The 6,090-nt window shown below is 33.0% G+C and overlaps 1 long non-coding RNA gene across 9 annotated transcripts in view; it reads right to left on the bottom strand.

Annotated features, from left to right (window-relative positions):
* The window catches only part of LOC136844376 (uncharacterized), a 388,477-nt gene that overhangs the window by 42,390 nt on the left and 339,997 nt on the right, over positions 1-6,090 (bottom strand). The window lies entirely within an intron of this gene.

A 6,090-nucleotide genomic window follows, 5' to 3' on the forward strand; every position in this document is an offset into this window, starting at 1 on the left:
TTCCTGACAAAACTTCCTGAAATCCAGGTTTATTACGCATGAAAACGATGTAAATAAAAAAAAAAAGTCTCAAAGGGATAAAAATTGACAGAGCATCAGCAGATGCAACGTATTCATTAAGAGTATCGTAGTGAGAATGAAGCACTTGATTTAAAATTACAAATGGGGATAAAGGCAGACAGGCAAGGGTGAAGGCAGAGGGCCAGAAAAAGAGGGGTCATGAATAATTAAGAGGACTCGGGCGACACGACGGTTGGTGTTTAGACGTCTGTCCTTTAGACGGAACCTTTCGCGGAATTATTCACTCGATCTCTCAGAAGTTCGGAAGAGGATTCGGAAGAGGATGTCATAATGCTTCTTATGACAACAAAGACAGCACCTTCAAAGGGCATACCGGCATACAGATAGCCAAAGAGACGAAAGACCAAGAGCGAGCGTTAAAAATGACATCATGGGAAAAGAAGCAACAAAGGGGGAAGAGAGAGAGAGAGAGAGACAGAGGGAAAGAGAACGCTTTCATACTCATATCTTAAGTATAGTTATTTATATCTTTTGTACGAAGGACGTGTGGCCACCATACTACGGCATTCAAGCGAGTGGCCCCAAAAGCATCATCATCTCGACCTGACAGACATTAGGAAGTCTTGGGGCTCAAAAGCATCAACAAAAGTTTCCATTTTTTTTCTTTCCCTTTTTAGTTCTACTGAAGTTGACAACCATGAATAGACAAGGAGACGCAATGCTGAGAATTTTAAGTATGACCCACCACATGGTGGACGGTCTCACTCGGCCCGCATACTCCTTAATCTGTTTACAAATGATATACAGAATTATGTACATTTAAACAGATATGTATACTACACACACACACACACACACACACACACACACACATATATATATATATATATATATATATATATATATGATTACGCAGTTTTTCTATTTATACATCCATACTCTATGCCCTTTTTAAAGACACGTATTGTACATCTAACGTAAAAATTACAGTGAAGTATAAAATTATAATGCCAAAAAGATCTGAAGCGAAAAGTTATATTTTCCAGTAGGTGAAAACGTTGTTAACTCCGCGGGATTAAATGATTGAGAATAAAATACCAACCAATAACGCAAATAACTTCGGTTACAGATTTTAGCTAAATCCCAAGAATGTGTAAAAGAGCAGTTTGGAGATTAAACCCATAATACTGATTCTTGAAAAAAAAAAAAAACAAATCCAGCGATTTTCATATAAAAACAAATGGATTTGCCAGATTTCTTTGACTGTACTATTCCTTCATCTTTTTTGATCCCTGGAGTATGGGAAGATATCTCGGACGGGAAAGCACTCCAAAAGCGCATACCTCCGCCAACACCAACGCCTCGAAGCACATACCGGCCAAAATGAATGAAAGGAATGTGGGCCAATATTCACAAAACGCAAATAGCCATCGGTCTGAAATCATGTAAGTCAGGCCTCTATATACAGAATATTTCCACTCTCTTTGAATGACAGGGTTCATGTCCCTTAATCCTTCTCTGTTGCCATAAATATTTAAATAGTGAAAAACTCTTGTGACACTTTCTCTCATGTCTTTTTTGCTGTTATCAAGGGAGAGCTGCAGCGAACATTTTTTGCATCAAGTTTGCTTTCTTTCGTTCTTGTAACTTTTTCTGATTAAGGTTTTTAAGCGAAAAAGAATTATATATACTACCTTGGCACTATTATGGAATCTATTTGAAGAATACTCTTCATAAAAAAATGAAAATTAGACTCAATATAACCTCAAAATCCCGTCAGCGGTGTTAGCATGAGAAGTATAAAAAAATGTCAGCATAAACCGATTTAGCACAAGTGTAAACGAGAAAGAAAAATCGGGAGAAATAGTTTCCTGAAAATGTACAAGACATATATTCAACTGTAAATGTCAATACTCATGTAAGTACAACTTACGTATACTATAACTTGGAAATATATATTTCTACATTATAAAGACATACAAACAAACAATAATTTGAGAGAGAGAGAGAGAGAGAGAGAGAGAGAGAGAGAGAGAGAGAGAGAGAGAGAATATTAAAAAAAAATTTCGACAGGGATTTTTCCTTCTAAACATTTCACGGAAACCGATATGTTAATCGCCTCGCTTAATGAATTTCTGGGAGGCCTCTCATGCTGATATTGCAGAATTAATATTTCATGATGATGGAGACAGGTTATTGAAAGGAGGCTTCTTATTATCCGACAATTTCGAAGTGTTGGGGTTCTCCGGCGGTGAGCAATGGCATCCAACACCTTTCATAGAGATACCACTCATAATAAAAACGATTTCAAGTTCACAACTTATCTTTTGATGTGAAAACAGAACCCATTTTCCCTTCAAGCGAGTAAATGTCTGAAGACGACATGGAGAAGAAAGAATTTGTTTATGGATTACTGAACTTTATTATTATAGCCACTAACGGATCCAGAAAAACTTCATTGGGGCGCGGGCCACCAATTTTCATACTATACATACACACATACATACATATATACATATATATATATATATATATATATATATATATATATATATATATATATATATATATACAGTATATGTATATATATACGTGTGTATATATATATACACACGTATATATACTTATACTGTATAATTGTTATTATCTTTTTTCTCAAAATTTTATTATTTCTATAATAGATTTTATATTTTTTCCCATTTTTATATTTCTCATTTATGTTATTATCATCAAAATCTTCAATATTATTATTTTGTCATTATTTTTCATGGGGGGGGGGCGTGGGGCGCCACGTGCCCATGTGCCCCCACCCCCTGGATCCGCTAGTGATTGTAGTGGAATTTATCTTTGTGACTACTGTATAAACTGAAAAGAAACTGGATAACGTTACAAGCACAGGAAAAATAAATGTATGCCTCTCACCAGTGCTTCATGTTTCCCTAGTCCATGATTTTGCAGTATTAACAACTGGTTTTAGTTTTGTGGAAATCCTTTCCCAGCGTTTATTGAGTTTCCATTACTTTTTCAGGCTCACAAAAACAGTAAATCTAATTCTGCCTTTGACGTCAGAAAATTCGCTTGAAATGGTGAACCAACCTACAAAGACTTCTTACAAGTCTTTTTTATTCTAGATTTCTGGCAACGATTTGATAATGGCCTTAAACGTTTTATTTTTTAGACATGCAAAGATAAACACGTATATATATAAAATATATTTACATACATTTTATGCACATATGTATACATGTATATAAATATATATATACATATATTATATATATATATATATATATATATATATATATATATATATATATTATATATATATATATATATATATATATATATATATATATATATATATATATATATATATATATATATATATATATATATATATATCATGCAGTATACTCTGATATTAAAATGAGATTATACAGGGCTTTAATATCGAAGAAACAGCCAAAGTTTAGCTGGGTGCTTCTATAAATGACACGAGATATCAAAATATACTTTTTTATTTATTAGCATCCACGTCCCTCCGGGGATGACATTTTTATTTATCGAACAAAAGAAGGTATTGCATTCTATTTTTTCTGTTTCCCTTCGTTATCTATCTTCGTTGTTCTTCTTTTACTTGTTCCTTTATTCACCCCATGAGAGTTCATCTTTTCCTAAGTCTATTTCAGTATTTTGTATTATCTCAATTATTATTCTTTATTTAGAAATCGCTAATACATCTTTGTTCATTTAATATGGAATCACTAATTTTTCATATTTTTCGTTCTTTTATAAGATTGATTAAACTAATGTTAAAGAAACTGGTGAAAGAAACATTATGTTACAAATAGAAAATGTTAGTTCTCTCTCTCTCATTTCAATTCCATATAATTTTAATACTTAGTTAAGTTTTCCTTCACGACATCTATTCCAAGTTCATTTTTATTTACCTGTTTTTCTATTCATGGTATGAATGTCATCATGATTACAGACGGCCTTCTTCAGTCACATCTCTGACCATTCTAGCTATGCTGACCATTTTTCAAGAATGGTTATATTTGCAATAACCCATAAAATTATCGTTTAATTTTCTTCATTTTTGATATGTGTGATCTCATTACTTCCATGAAGTCGTTACCCTCTACCCCACGGACAACAAGAGATAGTTTCTCTTGTTGACAAGAGACGCTATACCAGAGAATATTGGATATTTTAGCTTTAATCTAACTCATCTGCAAAAATGCAAATTTTAAATGATGAAATAATTTATCTTTTTTATTCTGCTTATGTTTTCATTATTCGATATATAAGAATTTAGTCTAGGCTTTAAATGATCGACTTGTCATAAATTCGGAATCATACACTAAGCATCTCTCCTTGAGGGCATGACATCCTAGTTGTTATTTCTCCGTGTAATTCATTCATCATTCGCATATTCCCCTTCAGCTTGAAAATCGTCCGAACCGGATTGCAACAACGTTTTGCGAACGGTAAGATTTGTCGTATTAAAACGTTTCATTATCATGAATTGCGCTTATCTTTTTTTTAGGGAAGGGACGGAACATCATACGAAACACGGAACAAGGTTGCATTCTTTCTTTCTCTCTTTTCTTTCATACACGATTAATTTCTCCTTAAGAAAAATTATAAAAATGCTTGATTCTGCGCAGGATTTGTGCGCTGTTTAAGTTTAATCAGCAGAAATTCTAACAGAAATGCATCGTAAGAGGAAACTCTATTATGGTCTCTCTCTCTCTCTCTCTCTCTCTCTCTCTCTCTCTCTCTCTCTCTCTCTTTCTCTTTGACTGTTTCATCAGATTTTCAATTATATTCTAAAACTGGCTTTAAATGACAGATTTATAATAAACCTGTCACAATCTTGTCGGAAGACAATTCAATTCTCCGCAGTGATACGGATAATATAACTTCTGCAAATCCCATTTCGTCTACGAAAGATCCATAAAAAAAGTCCTGACCTACTGCTGTGGGCTTTTCATCTTAGCAATAGAATATCGTCAATTAAATCCGGGTTTCCTTTAATTGATATGGTCGTTATGATTAGATGTGTAATGGAATACCCACAAGAGAGGAGGGCACTAAGGCAATAGTGATATTCTTTAATCCCATGAATATTGCGATGAGTACGAATAACTGTTGCTTGTTGAAGAAATATGTATAGGTTCATACTGAAATCCAGTTGATTTTCGTGAAAAGAGAATTCCGGAGTTTTTATAACTTCTGATCTCAGTAACTGAAACGCTTTTCTGATCTCTGGATTTGATGGGCATTTCATTTCGACAAGTTTCTTTTTCAAAACTATTTGCTCCGTTTATTTTTGTAGACACTGTTGGCAAAAGGGCTTGAATTTCATCACGTACTTTATAGATGAGTTTTTTCCGCCTACATACTTAGTCTTGTTAATATGTATATATATATATATATATATATATATATATATATATATAAATATGTATATATATATATATATATATATATATATATATATATATATATATATATATATATATATATATATATATACATAAACTGACCACAGAAGATGACGACTCCCCATATGTAAATTATTTTTTATATTCCGGAAATCTTACTGATGTGAGGTTCATCTGGAAAAAAGAAATATATATATATATATATATATATTTTTTTTTTTTCTTTATTTGCTTTCAGATGCACCTCACATCAGTAAGATTTCGGAATATAAAAAATAATTTATCTACAATATGACGAGTGGTCATCCTCGGTGGTCAATCTTAGTAGCGACTGCCGAAAATGACTGGCAAACGTGCCACGCTAGATTTTCATTGTGATAATTTTCTTTTGGTATAGTACAGGTTTAGGAAATTTAAATTTGCACGGGTTTGTATAATCCCACAGCAGCAGAAGGACCCATAATCTATTAAGCAAATGAGTTCATTTCGCGTCATCCATCAGGTCGTTCATCATCTCCAGTAACTGATTCACTTAATGAACTTTCGGATTCTCGCTTGTCACCTGAAATGTGCGTGTTGTATTTGTGTGCGTCATATACACATATGTCATGTACAAATT

This window comes from Macrobrachium rosenbergii, chromosome 12 (assembly GCF_040412425.1).
Source record: "Macrobrachium rosenbergii isolate ZJJX-2024 chromosome 12, ASM4041242v1, whole genome shotgun sequence".
NCBI lineage: Eukaryota > Metazoa > Arthropoda > Malacostraca > Decapoda > Palaemonidae > Macrobrachium > Macrobrachium rosenbergii.